Below are 21,449 nucleotides of genomic sequence, written 5' to 3'. Positions count from 1 at the left end.
ATCCCTGACACTTGGATATCCAACTATGAGAAGCTGCACCAGAACAGAAGGCCAATCGAATCCAACGAGGCTACCATCAGCAGGCGAAAAGATGGTACCGTTGGAATCTCATTCAATCATGCCCATCTAAAAAGAACAGAATTTCTACCATCCATCAATATGGTAGAAGAGGCTAGAGAAAGACAAGAGGAGCATGTCCAGGAGATCTTTGACTATGACCCAGACGATGATGATGCAGAACCAGTTTTCCTTGGTTACGGAAAAACAGGAATGAGTGAAATTGTTCATTCGTTCGACCAACTTGGTAAACCAGTTTTCTGGTTTAAGGATCCCATCTCAAATCACTGTTTCTTCGATTTGTGTGAAGATGATTGTAAGCAATGCTACCCAACAAAGGAGCCACAGAGGAGACCCAGCTGCAAGCCCTCTAGAAGGAGAAGATCCAGAAGGAAGGATGATAGTGATGATGAAGATTCGCCGTCACCACTACCACCACCTGTGCCCCTGCAAAGAAAAAAGAAAGCTCTTAAGTGCTATGAGCAAGAGTACTTAAGAAAGGAGCCCACAATAATTCCAGTTCCACCAGCTATCCCAGCAATGGTGATCTCAGAATCCTATGAGGACTTTCCCCCTTTGGAAAGTTTTCAGCGAGGAGGTTCTATGCATGCACCAAAGATCCCAGCTCCTAATGAAGTATTACCAACAGGCCAGTTAAGAGGACAACCATCCATTGAGCAAACTTCATAGATCTGCCCATTGGGCCAAAAATACAAGTTTCGAGTTGTTCACGACCCTACTGGTCAGGTTTAGAAACCACTATGGTTACAAAAAGGAACATTTACACAAAAGAGCTACCCAGGGCGCTTCTTAAGGGTACATCACCTATTCTATCTGACGGTACACTGGACCGGTGTACGTGCACCACACCACATGCCATTCACCCTCAAACCAGGTAAGGTGGTCCAAAAAGCGACACGTGACATTCTCCATGGACCACTCGGCCCATGTCTCCGGAGGACTTGGGTCCTAGAGGTAGGGGTAGTGAATGATGAACTCTAGGGGATTACTTCCCTTTAACACTTCAATAGGATAAAAGCCGAAACGAGCTTGGACTTCGTCAGAGTAATTAGCTAGACCATCAGGGACGGGAGAACTATCTGAACCAAGAGGGTTAACTGGAACAGGAGCAGCGTAACCAGGTGCATAAGGGTCGGCACCGTCTATGAACTGTACATACATGTCATAATCCATCCCTCGACACACATACTCCGGCGAACCCTTGGAGTTCACCGGGCTACATGAACCCACACTAGATGACGTCTGTTATTTTACACAATGAAGTGTAGTTAGCACGACGGCTAAGTAAGGAAATCCATGGGTCACTCAAAACTAAACAAAGGTTTTGCAATATAGACATTGGAAAGCTTTATAACTTTACCCATTGGTTGAGACCCTACCTGCAACCAAGTTATCAACTGTGGCTTGTACAAGTAGTGAATATGAATTGAAACAACATTATGAAATCTCATCCCTCTTCGACGAGGTCTCGTAATAATCCTTTACTCACTAAGGAATTCATTACTTGACACGTCATTAATCGTGTAAGATTAGAATTTTAGTCTTTCCAGACTAGTTTATTCAACCTTTCATCACAAGGAATTTCCACCAGATTTCATCTCAAGGAGAGAGTATTCATCAGCATGCTTTGGTGCTCAAATATTCATTACATCTTTCTTTAGCTTAGTTGTAGAGTAACTATATTCTCATATTCAAATTTCACTTAGTTTCTTCTTAGAAAGCGTGAGGCCTTTGGAGTTTCCTCCTTCTTTCTTTTGTTTTGACCACTTGGATCTTGACTCGGGTTCAGTGGTCATTCCCCAATCTAACACGGATCCCCTGTACTTATAGGATCGTTAGAATGATTCCTGGCTGGCCTAACTAGGTTCATTAAAACGACACCTACCCGAACTTTATTGGAGTAACTATACTTTAAGTGTGCACACCCCCATAGGATTACCTCGTCCTATGAGTTATACAGTACTCGGCGAATAGACTTCGCCCATAAGTATGAATGGATCATACAACATAACAACCACTGGGAAATGGCACTTTCAGCCACACTTTATCCCGTAGGCTAATTAAGGTCCTCCTCAACTTACTAGAAACTAAGGTTTTTAAAGACATTTATTCTTTCTTTCTTTCCTTGAATCAATTAGCATTTTTAGATATACATTATGCTCAAGTCCAATACTTGAAACCGGTTAACACTTTAACCAATGTCAAGAGTTTCCTTTCTTAAGACACTTTGATAGTACATTAATTACCATCCAACGTGGTAATTAAGCGTAACGATCATGAATTTTCCAGTATCACATTTCATACGTACGTAACATACAACACACACACACACACACACACACACACACACACACACACACACATATATATATATATATATATATATATATATATATATATATATATATATATATTGTGAAGAGATTATATTATATATATATATATGGTATATGTGCCGTACGTATATATATAAATGTTGCGAGGTGTTATGTTATATATATATATATATATATATATATATATATATATATATATGTATATATTACACACAGTTGTACATATAATCATGTATATAATATAACACTTTCCTGGTGCATATATATATTTTTCCTACATAAGCATGATATATACATATATAAATTTCTATTCAAATGTGGATGCGCCTTCCCGTGCGGCCGTGCGGTTTACACCACTCAATGTTAAGAAAGGCACCACTCAATGTTACGAAATGCACCACTTTTGTGTGGTGAATTTCTTAATATTGAGTGGTGCATTTGAATGGTGCATTTCGTAACATTGAGTGATGCATTTCTTAACATTGAGTGGTGCATTTCTTAACATTGAGTGGTGTAAACCGCACGGCCGCACGGGAAGGCGCGGCCACACCTGAACATGACCCTATATATATATATATATATGTATGTATGTATGTATATATATATATGTATACATACAAAACACTCATACCGTGAATATATGTACATACTTACAAAATATAACATTCATATAACCTATGTATGCATGCATTATCTACGAACATGTATACAACAAATTTTGAAGTCCATAGAGTGGTTACATAGGTTTAGTACGAAATCCTCAAGATTGACACATAATTTCCAACATAGAACTCCTAATTTCATAATTCAACTTATCAATTGTCTAATTTCAAGTGACAATGACCGACTTAAGGGATTCCTTACCTCACAAGTGTATAATATCACCGTACCGAAAAACCCTAGGTAGAATACACCACCACAACAACATATTTAAGAAATCTTTACCTACAATCAAGTTCTAGGGAAGAAATCAAGACTTTTTAACCGAATAAAATTAGAATTTTACCGAAGGATGATCAACTTTGTGAAGAAGCTTGGCTATGGAATTCGTTGCTCAAGGTTGAAGATGAAGTTCTCCTCTCCCACTTTTCTCTCTTAAAGTTTCGGCCAATGGGTGGAAATGGAAAACAAACCCAATAAAATCTACTCTTTTAATATTTTAATAAGGGTATGTGGCTAATTAAAGTGACACTTGTCAATTTCTTGTGGTAGATCATGGAAAAATATCTTTGGCTTATCCGAACTTGATCCTATCATTAAATCCTAAAATCGGACAATTTTCGGTACATTGCGAAATACAGCGATACCAAGGTTGTAATAAATTTTCACTCTCATCGGTTAATGTAACCCCTCGTCTTTTCGAATAAGATTAAGGTTCGAGAAATATGTCTTTAAGCTATGACATTCCTGAGATGAGTGACCGATGCGTCAAAAGGATTTTTATAATGAAATATAGTTATTATTAAGCTGCGATCGTTCGTGCCGGTCACGAACCGTAAATTTTCGAGGACGAATTTTCAGCTCGGATTTCCTAGGAAAAAATTTTCGAGGACGAATTTTCAGCTCGGATTTCCTAGGAAATGGACTATTAAGCATATTATGACTAAGTATGAACTTCCTGCTTAGTTAAGTTGAATTTGGACGGAGTATAAGGGTCAAAATTTATTTCTGATCGTAATTTGGACGGAGTATAAGGGTCAAAATTTATTTCTGATCGTACACCGCGAAATTCCCGCAGTGAACTGAACCTAGCCCAATTTGGAGCTTTAAATTCCCGCAGTGAACTGAACCTAGCCCAATTTGGAGCTTTTGACTGGAATAAATTTGTGGTTTCAAGAAATATTCTATTTAAATTATTTTCTACCAAAAATTCATCTGTTTTGACCCCGAACTGTCTAAATTGAGATATTTTCTTAAAGTTACCAATAGGAATTTGACATGTGTCACCCAATTGTGATCCCAAAAATTTTATCTTGATTTATAAAGACTTTTCTCCTCCCATTTTGGCCATTTGGCCGAAATAATCACAAGGGAAAAGGGAAGAGAAATTTCCATCATCTTCTTCATCCAAGCTTCAACCACCATAGCTAATTCCTTCACACCTCTTCAATTTATTCGGTAAATCGTTAATTTTATTCGGTAGATAGTCTTATATTCCTCTCTAGATTCATAATCTAAGTTTAGATTTCCTAAATTGTGTTGTTATGATGTTGGATTCTGGTCTAGGGTTTCAAGAAGAATTTGGGGGAAATCACTCAAAGACTCTTTCTAAGGATTTTAGTAGCTAATTGAGGTAAGGAATTCCCTTAAGTTGGTTTAGTCACTTGAAATTAGATAATTGATTATTTGGTTGAAATATGGTGTTTTTGAGCTTTGGAAATATTTTTTTTATACATGTTCATAGCTTGGATATGCATGTATATGTTATATTTATGTTCATATGAGCTTATACTTGTGAGAATAGTGAAAGGAAATCAGGGTAGATTCTGGCAGTAACTTCCGAGATTTATTGGGAAAAATTGGTATGGTATTTTGATCCTATTTTTTTTAGACATGTAGTTCTATAAGTGTAGAACCCGCATATAAAATTTCATAATGATCGGAGTAGTGGAAGTATGGTTTTCGAATTTTTCTCCAAAACTGGTCCAGAGAGAGAAAAATTCCGGACAGCACACTGCCAAGGGCAAAGATGGAATTTTCTGTGTTTATTCACGGAGCAAAATGACCAAAAATTTTTACGGACATCAAGTACTGTAAGTTGGGATTCTACCATAAAAATTTCAAGTGAAAAAGAGTTCGGGAACTATTTTTACCGGCTCAATCTTTCGGACTGCGCCAAGCTGAATTTTCTGAATTATGCTTAGTATGATTATTGATGTGTTAATGATAATTGTGAGTGTGTGTAATATATATATGATGTGTGCGTGTGGTATATATATACTGTATATGTATGTGTGTGATATATTTATATATATGAAAATAGTATTACATATTTATATATATTGGATGTGTAGCATAACCTACGTATGTGTATATAAGTAATATATACATATTATATATGGTATGAGTATTAAGTATATATATATGTGGTATGTATATATATATACGTGTAATGTGTGTATTATAATATATGTACATATATGAGTATGTATGTATATTTAAATGGAGTGTTGTAATATGTATATATTTGGTATGTGTACCTTAAGTGAATATGCATAAATATGTGGAAAGTGTTAGGCTTATGTGGTATGCATATATACAAATGTGTAGTGTGATGATGGAAAATGTTTTGAGAAAGATGTTTTGAGAGACGAGACTTGTGAACCAAGTTGAGAATGGTAATTGTTTTCAAAATGGGGACTTGATTTTGTGGAAAATGTCCAAAAATGATTTTGACTCAAGGAAGATGAGAAAGGAAGGAAAATGTTTTCAAAACCTTAGTTTCAGGAAGTCAAAGAGGACCTTGTCATTTATATTACCTCGGGCTATAGTACCGATGGTTTTCTTCAATATATGTACAGTTGTCTCTATGTCACTTCGTCAGGCGTAGGGAGTCTCTGCGTCACTCAGTCAGGCGCAGGGGAGTTTTCTATATCACTCAGTCAGGCGTAGGCCGTGGGGGTGTGCGCACTTAAGTATAGATACTCATGTCATTTTCGGGTTGGTATCAGCTTTATGGACCTAGGTGGGGCCAAACTAGGGACCATAATGATGAACCTTCGTCCAAGGGATCACGAATGAGACTTGGGGTAGGACCGTAATCCCCATGTCCAGATCCGATTTCGGTCTAGTCAAAGAAACTTGTATCCTCAATAAGGTCTCTTGCTTCTAGTCAGAAACTAAGTAGCGTTTTCGTAATTAAAGACAACTAGAGGTCATAATTGCGGCAATGACATATGTAATAGACATGGCTAGTGCTGAAAACCTAGCCTGAATGAAAATTAAGTCAAAGGCAACCTAGTTTGATGAACTAGGAAATTTGAGTAAGGAAATGTGTTGTGACTTATATACTCATTATATTCTTGTAATTATATGGCATTAACTGTTGATTTCAGTTATGAAAGACCTGGACACCATATTTGGTAATGTGTATTTACCTTTATGAAATATTTGTCAAAACTTTTACCTGATGGAAGTGACAAATGGATTACCTTACTTAGCCGTCGTGCTAACTACACTTCACCGTGTACGTCATTTCAGATGTCATCCAGTGAGGGATCCTGTAGCCCGGCAAACACTCCTGATCATGTTTGCCCGGGACCTACTTTTGTTGGTCAGATTCTGCATGACACGTCGGGCAGAGACCCGTATTCTCCACCCTATTCTCAAGGCTACTCTCCAGGCTATACTCCAGCATCCCCTGACTATACTCCAGCAACCCCAGTCAGCCCAGTAAATATCTTTTGGTAACCTTAGTTTTGGCTGACTCTAGTCTGTTAGGTTGTGGAGGACCCGGAGTTTGTAATGACAGCCCGTCGGGCAAACTCTTGTAGATATCTTTTGATATTAATATATATATATATACCTAAAATATTATATTTTGATGTTTGGGGTGTTGATGTTGAGTGAAATTTCTTTTAGCCTGTGCACTGAGAGTGGAAGTTTTATCAAAGAGGTGATAGAATTCACTCTAAGTGTGGCGATAGCACCCGGTTTTCTGTTGATATGATGTATAAGCTTCCGCATAGCACCCGGTTTTCTGTTGATATGATGTATAAGCTTCCGCAGAGCACCCGGTTTTCTGTTGATATGATGTATAAGCTTCCGCAGCGCACCCGGTTTTCTGTTGATATGATGTATAAGCTTCCGCAGCGTTTATTACGGATTTCGTGATAAGTGTAAGTCTTGAGAACCGGGGTGTTACAGTTAATCTAATTTAAACTTAACTAAGTAGGAAGTTCATGGTTAATGGTATAGTGCATACAGTCCACTTCCTAGAGCAATCTGAACTGAACACATGTTCCTAAAATTTTTACGGTTCGTGACCGGCACGCATGATCTTATTATTAACAATTCTAACTCGCAAAATCGTCTTAAAGTATCTACTGAACATAACCCATGTATGTCAATGCCTAATTTTTTTTTTTTTCGAACACTAGACTTATTGGAATGAGTGGAGGGTTACAGTCTACCCTCCTTAAGAATGGTTTCGTCCCAAAAACTTCCTTCTTAGCATCTTAAGGTTTCAAGGTAGACCACTACTTACTTCCTTTTACACATAACGGCATTTAGTACGCCTAATCTAGCACACAAATTAATTTAGGTATATAACAAGTAGATCGAATCTACGCACCTGAGTTAAACAGTTCAGGATAACGTTCCATCATAACGTCCTCCAACTCCCACGTAGCTTCCTCTGGGCTGTGGTTCGACCACTGAACCTTGATCATTCTGACTGATTTTCTCCTTGTGTCTCGGGTTTTAGAATCCAAGACTCGAATTGGTCTTTCTTCATATGCCAACGAATCATCCATTTCTAGTTCCTCAGGTTCCAATACATGGGATATATTAGGTACATATCGCTTAAGTTGAGAGACGTGAAATACATTATGTACTCTATCGAGCTCAATCGGTAGGGCCAATCGATAGGCTAAATTTCCTACCCTTTCCAAANTCAACTTTCCCTTCTTCCCAAATCTCTTGACTCCTTTAGTAGGTGAGACTTTCAATAATATCTTCTCTCCAACTTGATATTCTGTGAATCGTCGCTTCAAATCGGCATAAGACTTTTGACGATCCTACGCGACTTTCATCCTCCCTCGAATTACCTTGATTACCTCAGTAGTCTCTTGTAAGTACTGAGGTCCAAGAATGACAACATCACTTTTGTCGCTCCAACACAGAGGACTTCGACATTTCCGCCCATACAATGCTTCATAAGGAGCCATTCCTATACTCGTATGATAACTATTGTTATATGAAAATTCTATTAGATCTAACTGCTCGTCCCATGAACCCTGAAAGTCAAGTACACAGCCTCTGAGCATATCTTCCAATGTTTGTATCGTTCGCTCCATTTGGCCATCAGTGACAGGATGAAAAGCTGTGCTTAGTTTGAGTTGAGTGCCTATTGCCACTTGCAACGTTTCCCAAAAATCTTGACAGAAATCGTGAGTCCCTGTCTGAAATGATATCATGTGCTACCCCATGATATTTAACCACGTGTTTAATGTAGGCTCTCACCATCTTCTCCATCGACCAAGTTTTGTTCATTGGAATGAACCTTGCTGTTTTGGTCAGTCGATCAACGATAACCCACACTTGATCGTTTCCAGCTTTAGTTCTAGGCAATCCTCCCACAAAATCCATAGAGATTGAGTCCCACTTCCACTGAGGGATCTCTAATGGTTGTAGTAAGCCTTTTGGTTTACTTCTCTCCGCTTTAACCTTTTGATAGTTTAAACACTTGGCAACAAATTCAGCAACGTCTTTCTTCATGCTTGACCACCAGAAGTTTTGTTTCAGGTTCTTGTAAAGTTTGTCCCCACCCGGATGGACTGAATAGGGTGTATAGTGACCTTCTTTCATTAATTGGTCCGTTATCTTCTTATAACTTGCAGGTATCACCCATCTACCTTGGAATCTTACACTCCCATCGGGGTGTAACTCAAACGGACCATGTTTTCCATCAACCATTTTCTCCTTGATATTATTTAACCAATCGTTCTCCCCTTGTGCTTGTCTGATCTCTTCAAATAGAATTGGAGTGACCGACAAGTAATATAATTTCACCTCTTGTTCCACCTGACCACACCTTTTTATCTCCAGATTGAGTCTCTGAAAGTCCTTGCATAATTGCTCGGGCAATATCCGAAGAGCGTGATTTGATTTCCAGCTCAATGCATCTGCAACCTTGTTCGCTTTGCCCTCTTGGTATTGAATTTCCAAATCATAATCCTTAATCAATTCCAGCCATCTTCTTTTCCTCAAATTAAGGTCCCTCTGAGTAAAGATATACTTTAAACTCTTGTGATCCGTAAAAATCTTGCAAGTGACTCCATAGAGGTAGTGTCGCCAGATTTTGAGAGCAAACACCACGGCTGCCAGCTCTAGATCGTGCGTTGGGTAGTTAGCTTCATGTGGTTTTAATTGCCGAGATGCATAGGCTATTACCCTTCCATCTTGCATCAAGACACATCCAAGCCCTTTGTAAGACGCATTTGTGTACAACTCATAACCATCTGTTCCGACAGGTAAGGTTAACACTGGGGCAGTTGTTAACCTCTTCTTAAGTTCTTGGAATGCATGCGCGTATTCTTTATTCCAACTATACTTGGTAGTCTTTTTGAGCAGATTTGTCAACGGCTTTGCTATCTTCGAGAAGTCCTGGACAAATCTTCCGTAATAACCCGCCAAACCTAAGAAACTTCGGATTTCGATGACCGATTTGGGTGCTCCCCATTCAGTTACCACCTGTATTTTGTGAGTGGTTTCGGAAATTTTCTACCTTGGTTCGACACTCATAGTACTTGTGTCTTGTGAGACCGCACTTGTAGCACTTAATCTTCATTCCTTGACAATTTACTCCGGGATGATACTTTCCACATTTCCAGCAAACAGAATGTTTCCCCTGATTTGTTCCTCCCCTCTTTTCTCCTTGCTTTGGGTTAGATTCACCCTGGTTAGATTTCTTATTTTCCAACCTGAATTTTCTTTGGTTATCATCAACTTTCCTTTTGTTTCTGCCGTAGACTTCTTGTTGGTCTAAGTATACCTGATAATGATCTGATGCCCTATCGTACGCCTCCTTAAGAGTAGAGCACAGGAATGGTGCAATCGCCCCTCTCACCTCCCAGTCCAATCCACGAACAAACCTCCTTGCCTTACTCGCCTCGTTGGGCACGATCTTTTGAGCAAACCTCATCAGTTCCATGTACTTGTCATGGTAGTCTTGGACGGTTGCTCCTTTTTGCTTCAGTCGTAGGAATTCCTTGCACTTGATTCCTTTGATTCGCTCAGTGTAGAATTGTCTTCTTAGTTCCATTTTGAATTCCTCCCAGCCAAAGCCTGGGTCTTGCAGGAGGTCGGGTCCAACTGTTGCCCACCAGTTGTCTGCGACTTTCGTCAGGTAATAAACTGCGGAGGGTACTCGCTGATCCGCAGGACAATTTACTACGTTAAGCAACTTATCAAACGTTCGGATCCACTCTTCCAAAATTACTGGATCTTTTTCTCCCGCATAATACGGCGGTTGTCTACTTGCTACGGCTTTAGCAAAATCAACCCGGGGTTGTCCTTGATTTTGGTTCTGGGCTTGCTGAGCCATCATGAACTCAACCATTTGCTCCATTGCCAGGGCTATGCGATCCATCGCTGAGATGTCGTTGTTATTACCAACAGGTACACCTCGTCTAGGTGGCATGTTCACTAGACGATAGTTTCGAATTAGCACCCGAAGTATAAAAGTTCTTAAGAAATTAACTAACTAAACAGTTAGTATAGCAGCTACTCAAGTTCTATTCAGCAATTTCCAATATTCACTTCGTTATACCCACCAAGCAGGTGTCTCAATTATAGCATAACAATTAGTAATGCATTATACTATCAAACTTACTCACAATAATCATAAGCAATGATTAACACATGTAAGAAATCACAAGTACTGACCAAATCATTCAACAACCAGAATCAAGAAATTCTGTAAGGTAAAAATGAGGTACCCCTTTTTTATGTTGCCTGGTCTTAGTTCCAGCTTTGTTCCAAAAGCTTGTACTTAAACTAGGCTAAATTAGCGACTTAGGTCAGTCTTAAGACACTTAGGCTGACTCGAAACTTGGTTCACTCGAAACTAGGCTGACTCGAAACTAGGGTTCTTAAAGTCAACTTCTTAACATCCTAGGACTTTAACCTAGGGCTCTGATACCAACTTGTAACACCCCAACTCGGCTTATCGTACATCCGAAGTAGTTACCGCCACACCTAGAGTGAATTCTATCATCCCTTGACAAACTCCACTCTAGGTGCACAGGCTAAAAGGGAACTCTGCTTTACAACAACTACCACCCAACATATTCATATATATATATATATATATATCTCAGCTGACTATGGTTAGCTAAGCTGCACATACATAGCTACATATATATACATAGATCTGCCCATTGGGCCAAAAATACAAGTTTTGGGTTGTTCACGACCCTACTGATCAGGTTTAGAAACCACTATGGTTACAAAAAGGAACATTTACACAAAAGAGCTACCTATGGCGTTTCTTAAAGGTACATAACCTATTCTATCTAACGGTACACTGGACCGGTTTACGTGCCCCACACCACATGCCATTCACCCTCGAACCAGGTAAGGTGGTCCAAAAAGCGACACGTGACATTCTCCATGGACCACTCGGCCCATGTCTCCGGAGGACTTGGGTCCCAAAGGTAGGGGTAGTGAATGATGAACTCTAGGGGATTACTTCCCTTTAACACTTCAATAGGATAAAAACCGAAACGAGCTTGGACTTCGTCGGAGTAATTAGCTAGACCATCAGGGACGAGAGAAATATCTGAACCAAGAGAGTTAACTGGAACAGGAGCAGCGTAACCAGGTTCATAAGGGTCGGCACCCTCCATGAACTGTACATAAATGTCATAATCCATCCCTCGACACACATACTCTGGCGAACCCTTGGAGTTCACCGGGCTACATGAACCCACACTAGATGACGTCTGTTATTTTACACAACGAAGTGTAGTTAGCACGACGGCTAAGTAAGGAAATTCATGGGTCACTCAAAACTAAACAAAGGTTTTGCAATATAGACATTGGAAAGCTTTATAACTTTACCCATTGGTTGAGACCCTACCTGCAACCAAGTTATCAACTGTGGCTTGTACAAGTAGTGAATATGAATTGAAACAACATTATGAAATCTCATCCCTCTTCGACGAGGTCTCGTAATAATCCTTTACTCACTAAGGAATTCATTACTTGACACGTCATTAATCGTGTAAGATTAGAATTTTAGTCTTTCCAGACTAGTTTATTCAACCTTTCATCACAAGGAATTTCCACCAGATTTCATCTCAAGGAGAGAGTGTTCATCAGCATGCTTTGGTGCTCAAATATTCATTACATCTTTCTTTAGCTTAGTTGTAGAGTAACTATATTCTCATATTCAAATTTCACTTAGTTTCTTCTTAGAAAGCGTGAGGCCTTTGGAGTTTCCTCCTTCTTTCTTTTGTTTTGACCACTTGGATCTTGACTCGGGTTCAGTGGTCATTCCCCAATCTAACACGGATCCCCTGTACTTATAGGATCGTTAGAATGATTCCTGGTTGGCCTAACTAGGTTCATTAAAACGACACCTACCCGAACTTTATTGGAGTAACTATACTTTAAGTGTGCACACCCCCATAGGATTACCTCGTCCTATGAGTTATACAGTACTCGGCGAATAGACTTCGCCCATAAGTATGAATGGATCATACAACATAACAACCACTGGGAAATGGCACTTTCAGCCACACTTTATCCCGTAGGCTAATTAAGGTCCTCCTCAACTTACTAGAAACTAAGGTTTTTAAAGACATTTATTCTTTCTTTCTTTCCTTGAATCAATTAGCATTTTTAGATATACATTATGCTCAAGTCCAATACTTGAAACCGGTTAACACTTTAACTAATGTAAAGTGTTTCCTTTCTTAAGACACTTTGATAGTACATTAATTACCATCCAACATGGTAATTAAGCGTAACAATCATGAATTTTCCAGTATCACATTTCATACGTACGTAACATACAACATATATATATATATATATATATATATATATATATATATATATATATATATAACATAACACCTCACAACATTTATATATATACGTACGGCACATATACCATATATATATATAATATAATCTCTACGGCACATATACCATATATAATATATATATTTATGTATACGTACAAAACACTCATACCGTGAATATATGTACATACTTACAAAATATATCATTCATATAACATATGTATGCATGCATTATCTACGAACATGTATACAACAAATTCCGAAGTCCATAGAGTGGTTACATAGGTTTAGTACGAAATCCTCAAGATTGACACATAATTTCCAACATAGAACTCCTAATTTCATAATTCAACTAATCAATTGTCTAATTTCAAGTGACAATGAACGACTTAAGGGATTCCTTACCTCACAAGTGTATAATATCACCGTAAAAGTAGTCTTGAACCTTTATCCCCAATTTTCACCGAAAAACCCTAGGTAGAATACACCACCATAACAACATATTTAAGAAATATTTACCTACAATCAAGTTCTAGGGAAGAAATCAAGACTTTTTAACCGAATAAAATTAGAATTTACCGAAGGATGATCAACTTTGTGAAGAGCGGCTATGGAATTCGTTGCTCAAGGTTGAAGATGAAGTTCTCCTCTCCCTCTTTTCTCTCTTAAAATTTCGGCCAAGGGGTGGAAATGGAAGACAAACCCAATAAAATCTACTCTTTTAATATTTTAATAAGGGTATGTGGCTAATTAAAGTGACACTTGTCAATTTCTTGTGGTAGATCATGGAAAAATATCTTTGGCTTACCAGTTATGGGTTAAACAGATATAGTTACGGTAGAAAATAATTTAGTTAAGAATGATTTCGAAACCAAAATTATTCCGAACTTGATCCTATCATTAAATCCTAAAATCGGACAATTTTCGGTACATTGCGAAATATAGCGATGCCCAGGTTGTAATAAATTTTCACTCTCATAGGTTAGTCTAATTTAAACTTAACTAAGTAAGAAGTTCATGGTTAATGGTATAGTGCATACAGTCCACTTCCTAGGGCAATCTGAACTGAACACATGTTCCTAAAATTTTTACGGTTCGTGACCGGCACGCATGATCACAGCTTATTATCAACAATTCTAACTCAGAAAATCGTCTTAAAATATCTATTGAACATAACTCATGTATGTCAATGCCTAAAAAAAAAAATTTTTTTTTTCGAACACTAGACTTATTGGAATGAGTGAAGGGTTACAAGTAGCTTTGACCCAACTTCCATAATTGACCTAGCCCATAAATAGAAACATTGCTATGTATACTATAAATAGATATAGGGACCTAAAACCAGGTTAAAGCACCTCACCCATTTCCTTTCATCCAAAGTTGCGTCTTCTTCCTTCCGGCATAGCCATGTCAGGATCTCCGTCTTCTTCTTCGACCAAAGCAACCTCCTATCTCCACCTTTCCCTTCCTCTTGCTTCCTTGGGTCACAGTGTCGATTGGTGAAGTTCAGCAATGGCGCCGGTTCTCATCCTCTAAAGTCGACGGCATTCCTCCAGCGCAGCAGTCGGGTGACGGTCACCGGCGGCAGCAGCTACGAGCTTGAACAGTGGGGATCACGCGAAGACTCAGCAAGCTCCGGTTCGTCCCTCCGGCGAGCAGTAGCAACGGAGGAAGTAGGTAATCCGGCGACGAGCAACGACATTGAGAACCCGTCGGTTGTCTCCTCCCCGTGAAGCCCTTCCGGCAAGAGTGGCGCGACGGTGGTCGTTGGTGGAGATGGTTTTCCCTCCCCTGTTCACCTCCGGCGACATCCCCTGTTTGAGGTGAGCAAAGCCTACGGTAGTAGCATCTCCGGGCAGTGGCGGTGGACTTGGCGGTAGCTGGTGGCGGTACTGGAAGTTCCGTGAAGCTGAGTCGCGATCTCATCTCTTCATCTCTTCATCTCCTGATTCGGCGTTCGACGAGCGATATGGCAGTGGTTTTCTCCTCCCGTTCGGCGTGGATAGCATGAGGCGGTTGACGGCAGGATGGGTTAGGCAGATCAGCTCAGGCGTGGTCTAGGATTAAGGTAACAGTCCTAAACTAAATGTTGGTTATAGTAATTACTATTTATTAGCCAATTAGCCAATGATTAGGATAGTAATTAGATCATTTAGTTTATTAGGCTATGGATTATAGTTAATAGGTAATTATTGTAATTAGCCTTTGTACCTAAACCTAGTTAGTTAATTTCTATATTAATTAAAGAAATGATTAGTTGATCATTTCCTATCAATTATGAGGGTTATGATTAAATAAAGGGTTATTATCTATTGACTGGATTATTGAGTCATTACTAAGCAATGATCATATTATTGTATCCAATTATAGTTTAGGTAATGACTCATATTAATCATTAATAAGGATTATTGTTCAATTAGCCTTTAGGCATGGACTATAGGCGATAATTATTTTGGGCTAATTAGGACTATTAATGTTATTACTAGTAGTAGTCATTAGTGATGATGGTATTAGACTCAATTATTTCTCAGGTTCATGATTATGGACTTGCTCTTGAGATGAGCCTAGGATTGGTGCTTGCTTTTGGATTAATAACCTTCAAGAGCTAATCCTCCATGTTACACTAAAACTTACTTTCACTCTCGAATATATGTATATGATTTAGTGTTGTGGAATCCTGTGAAATATCTTTGGGTTTAGCCTTTGATTTGTTGGATTGTTGAACCTATATTGTGGATCTATGGACTTGTGTTCATTATCTTTTCATCTTGATGTATATGAGTATTTATTGTTATGGATTCCATGTATTATTTGGCCTCTGAGATGTGTAATCTGTGTAATCTGATCATATTTTGTATACTGGATCGAAATATCGTGTATTCTGTTCTAGTCTGGGAGTTGGTGTATTGGGATTGCACTTGCGGTGCGTTCGGGCGGTATAATGTGTCCCGCCTGGGTGATCCGCAAGTGTACTGGTGGTATAGGTTGGCGGAAGGAGGGACTCCACTGGGTTGCCCCGTTCTTTCTTGCGGAAGGGAACGGCGGACCACGGCGTTCTGCCGAGGTGTCCTGTCAGTTGTGACGGTCTGTTGTGGCGGTCCAGTGTGTTCTGCCGGGTTGTTCCTTCAGTTCATTTTCTGGTTCTATTCCAGTGATTGCTTTGTAGTTTATTGACTCTGTTGTTTCACCTCTAATTCTGGAATAGGTCCTGAGTATGTTATTGAGTATCCTACCTTGACTGTTGAGTATTTATTCATGATCGTTGGTAATTTATCTTGGATTATTGAGCTAGTATTGATTGATTGATTCTTGGTTATTTTCCTGAGCATGTCCAATGTTCATGTTCTAAATCTGACTACTGTTGTTATGAGTATTTCCTTTTGGAATGAGTATGAGTTTGATGTGTTGAAACCTTGAGTCCTTGTGAGTAATTCTTTGGCTTCTTGAGTCTTGTGTACTCTTTTTGGAAGTGGCTAATCAAGGTATGACTCTACTTGTATTGGTTATTATGAGAGCAATTGTGTGGGCTTCTATGCCTCTGTGGTAATGGGCTTCGTGCCTCTGTGGTCGGGCATTGTGCCTCTGTGGTAATGGGCTTTTATGCCTCTATGGTTGGGCTTCGTGCCTTTGTGGTAATGGGCTTTTATGCCTCTGTGGTTGGGCTTCGTGCCTCTATGGTAATGGGCTTTTATGCCTCTGTGGTTGGGCTTCGTGCCTCTGTGGTAATGGGCTTCTATGCCTTTGTGGTTGGGCTTCGTGCCTCTATGGTTGGGCTTTATGCCTCTGTGTTGGGACATTGGTGTGATGGTTTGGTATTATGGGTTGGTGGTTGTGGTTTGGATCTTATCCTTTGTATCTTGGTTTGGGGTCACTCTAAGGGAGTGATGTGAGATTGTGATTGGTTGGTTTCACCTGAGTTGTTCGGTTGAGGCTTTGGTTGAGTATCTGATTGTAGAACGGTTGTATTGTGGATTCATTCTTTGTTAATGTATTCATTTGAAGTGTCCTTGGTTTGTGATTCATTCAGCCTGTTGTTGTTGAGTCATCTGGCTTTTAAATAAAGAACGGTTTCGTTGGTGCATATATTCTATATGCGTGTGTAAAACCTATTTACAACCTATGCTGTACTATGTATTTCTCACGAGTGTGAGTGGTGGATTGCTTAGCATATATTTGCTAATATTTCTATCTGTTTTCCAAGTATGGAGTAGATTGAGCCGTGAGAGCGCTAGCAATATATCTACTTCGTCCTATGCCTAGTCTAGTGATCTGTTGGTTGGTTTAGACATTTCAGGCCTGCGTGCCTTAGACTCTTATTACGTATTGACTTATACTGTTATGTTTACTTTGGATGGATTAGATTGTGGATTTTGGCCTTAGCATCTAGGTGCTGACTTACCTAGATGTGGCATGACACCCTCTGAGTATTAGTATTGCTTCCGGTTTATTCTGTCTTGGTTCTGAGATTTGCTAGCTTTTATGTTAAGTATTGTTTATCTCAGCGTGAAAATTTAGGGGTGTCACACGTATCCGCGATGGAGGAAGAGAGACATCTCGATTGTGATCCAATGGAAATCATTTGCGGGTTGTGTGCTTGTGAGAAGAGAAGGAAGGAAAAGGAAGTAGAAGAGACTACCTCTTGTAGTCAAAACCTTACCTCTTGTAGCTGAGAAGGAGATGTGAAGGAGAACCATGAAGAGATCACCTCTTGTGATCTCGGGAGCAAAGGAAAAGAGAATGTGCTTCCCAAGCACGAATCAATCACCCTGAAGAAGAAAGATAGGGCAAGGAAAGGTACATTTAATGTTTTTATGCAAAAATTCTTTTATGATGCTCAATGGCGTGAATTGTTTGAGAATGATACCTTTGAGGATTTTGCTTGTCTAGGCAAAGACACATCGGCATTGGTTACTATGGGTTACCTCATAAAGAAGGGTGACCCGGGAGCTTTCGTTGTTTCATGTTTCGTTAAGGACATGGAATTTACCTTGGCTCTTGCCGTTCTCGGAAACTCAATAAACTTGATGCCCTTAAGCGTTTATGAGAAGTTGAGCTTACCATGCTTGAAGCCGACTAGGCTTTCACTCCATCTAGCCGATGGTACCACTCAGTATGCTTGGTGGAGGATGTGCTTATTAAGGTTGGTGACTTTCTTGTGCCGGTTGACTTCATGGTTTGTGAGATGGGGAGAGAGGAGCCCTTTGGCTATTTGGTTATAGGGAGACCGTTCTTGGCAACGTGCCGTGCCCGGATTGATGTGGGCACGGGCAAGATTACATTGAGATTTGATGGGGAGAAAGCCAAGACGGAGAAGGTGAATGTTGAGAAAGAATGAAAGGAAGAGTTAAAAGGAATGGTCAAGGTGAAAACCAAGACCAAACCAAGGTGGGAATATGAGAAGTTGGTGTGGAAGAACACTTGGGTGTCCAAGTGCTTCCAACCAAAAGTCAAAGAATATTGTTGAGAAGGAGGAGGAACATTATGTATAGCCAAGGACGTTAAATTTGGCGCTTCTTGGGAGGCAACCCAAGGTGTTATTGTGTATAGTTTTGTGTTTTTTTTCTTGTGGTTTTTGTCGCAGGGTTTGGTGGCCAAAACGGTGTTAAGTTAGAGCTAAAATTGACCAAATGTGATACCCCAGACTTAATTCAAGGCTTGAAGCCCGATAATTATTTCTGCCGTGTAATTAATTTAATTTAATTGGGCTTCGTTCTTTTAATAGAGATATATTTCTTATCCGGAATTATTTATTTAATCAAAGGCCCAATTTCCTTGATTTAATTTTATAAGGGATGTTCTTCATTTAAACATTTTATTCCTTACAAGTATAATAATTATTTAATGGCCCAAACTTGGAAGGACCATGTTTATACTCATTAAATTAATATTGAATGTGGATGACCCAATTCTTATAAACAAGCCCATGTCTTATTTTAATACCCTAATATGACACATATATGGTGTATGTAATGATTTTCCCAACTCATATAAAACACTACAAGAAAAATTTGTGATTCGCAACGTAAAAATTTCGTCGCAAAACAACTAAATTCCGTCGCGAAACGGGTTTTGCGACGGAATCGCGACGGAATTCGTTCCGTCGCGTATCGGCTTGTCGTATCTTCATTTACGACGGAAAAATTCCGTCGCGAAATTTTGCAATGGAATCGCGACGGAATTATTCCGTTGCAAAATTTCGCAACGGAATAATTCCGTCGCAATTTGGCAACAAAATATTTTTAAAAAATTAGGGTATCCGCAACTGTTCTTTGTACAACAGACGCAGATACCCTTTAAAAATTATTAAAAAAAAACCAATAATGATCCTTTTTGCACACTATAACTCTTAATACCAACACTGAAATTACAATTCCAAAAAATTACAGTATTCACTCTAAAACTAAAAAATAATCAATGAAATTACAAATTTAGAATTCCAAATTAAAAATAAAAATAATTGAAAGCTACAAAAGAGAAGAATGAAATTACAGATTTACAATTCAAATTAAAAATAACTGAAAGTTACAAACGAATGAAATTAGCAATATCACTATCAATGTCTACTGAGCTATATAACATATTAAAGTTCATCAGTACATGTGGTGGTTACTGTAAAAAATCACAGCTAACCTCAGGAGCAATCTAGAAGGCAGTGCCCTTGTAGGACTTCACATCATTCAATTTGGTGGCCTGCATAATTTAGCAATCGCAATAATTTAGAAATACCACCACAGTACAAGAAAAATCGCGATTCGCGACGAAATAATAAATAAATATATAGAAAAGCCACCAAACTGAAAATCTCAAACAGAAACTGCTTACTGCACTTGGTAATGAAATAATATTCTTTGCAACAATCTAGACAAATATATAAATAAATAAATAAATAGGATCCTTCATACAGTCCTATTTTTTACATAAAATCCCAAAAGACATTTTATTGAAAGTGTTGGTAGATAGAGAAATTACCACTTAATGAACTGCATTCCTTTGGAAGCAACATCTTCATTTGGCTCCCTAACATCCTCCTTCTATAGAGTGTCCTCATCATTTTCAATCTAGAGGCCAAGCAATAAAAACTGTAAATACAATTGTAGCTTGACAATGAAGTTATTTTCAGATAGCTTGGCAACATTAAGAATGAAAATCAGCAATGAGCAATGAGAACCTTTCCTCATTTTTTGGGTAATAAAAATCAACAATAAATAGTTTCAATAAGAAATTCAGAACAGTAGAAAACTACTTACCAATGAAAAGTCTATAGCTGGAAATACAGGTTTGTACTCATTAATGCTGCTTCTTCTTTTGTCACACCAATGAACTCCCTATGTCATATACATATAGATAAGGTGTCCACATAAGAATTCAAGCTGTAGCACAATAGCAAAAAGATAAGTTTCAGTAAAGAAATACAGACATTGGAACATTCAAGTTGCACATATGACACATAACACAGTCAGATTTACACTATTTTGAAAATTCAAAGCACAAAACAAATACAAGTTTATGGACATAGGAACAAAATGTAGAGCAAAAACATGCCATTTTCTATCTACACCCACTGTGTTTTTGTAGAATATACAGTTTAAGTATCAAGACTCCTCATAACCTAAACCACTAACATGCCATCTTCTGTCTACACCCACTGTGTTTTTGTAGAAGGTTATCTACCCAATTGCCAAACTACAGCTTTAAATAATCATTTCTTACTTCCCTGGAAATTTTGGTAAAACTAGTAGGTGGAACATTCTAATCAAAGTCAAGCAGCCAATCTGCTAAACAACCCTCACCGACTGGTCTGGTACATACTTTTCTTTCTCTTTATAATTCGTTTAATTTTAACAACCACAACAATTCATTTCTTTCCATACACCACTGTCCACTACACTCTAACAACCAATTTTAATCAATAATTGCCATTTGCCAGATTAAGGTTTACACCTTTTTTTTCTCTAATCAATTAACCAATTCTATTAGGCAAGATTAATAACAATATTTTGGGAAAAACAAATTTCAAAACAATATTATTCTATTAGACATACTCACTGCTCAGTGCTCACATTCATATAAATAAAATTAGGGCAAAAATAAAATTAGAGAAATTAGGGCAAAAAATAATTAGCCACCAACCTGAGATTGTGACACTGAGATTGAGATTAGGAACCGAGGACTCCTGCTGACCAGTAAGGCGGCGACCGGTCACCGGTGTGGCGGATAGATATGTACATACATATATGATATATCCAGTAAATAAATATAAAAATATGATTGTTATATAAATTAC

General features: G+C 38.6%; 2 long non-coding RNA genes across 2 annotated transcripts; both read left to right on the top strand.

Annotated features, from left to right (window-relative positions):
* The first annotated feature begins 4,442 nt into the window (after positions 1-4,442).
* LOC116005353 lies at positions 4,443-6,958 on the top strand. Its single transcript, XR_004094954.1, has 3 exons — positions 4,443-4,532; positions 4,641-4,707; positions 6,615-6,958. It is a non-coding gene; the product is annotated as an uncharacterized LOC116005353 (long non-coding RNA).
* A 7,606-nt stretch (positions 6,959-14,564) lies between these two features.
* Positions 14,565-17,953, top strand: LOC116005345. Its single transcript, XR_004094953.1, has 2 exons — positions 14,565-15,233; positions 17,668-17,953. It is a non-coding gene; the product is annotated as an uncharacterized LOC116005345 (long non-coding RNA).
* Positions 17,954-21,449: the final 3,496 nt, after the last annotated feature.

This window comes from Ipomoea triloba, chromosome 14 (genome assembly GCF_003576645.1).
Source record: "Ipomoea triloba cultivar NCNSP0323 chromosome 14, ASM357664v1".
NCBI classification, from domain to species: Eukaryota; Viridiplantae; Streptophyta; class Magnoliopsida; order Solanales; family Convolvulaceae; genus Ipomoea; species Ipomoea triloba.
The sequence above is the reverse complement of the archived record's forward strand: the minus strand, read 5'-3'. Positions and strand labels throughout refer to the sequence as shown.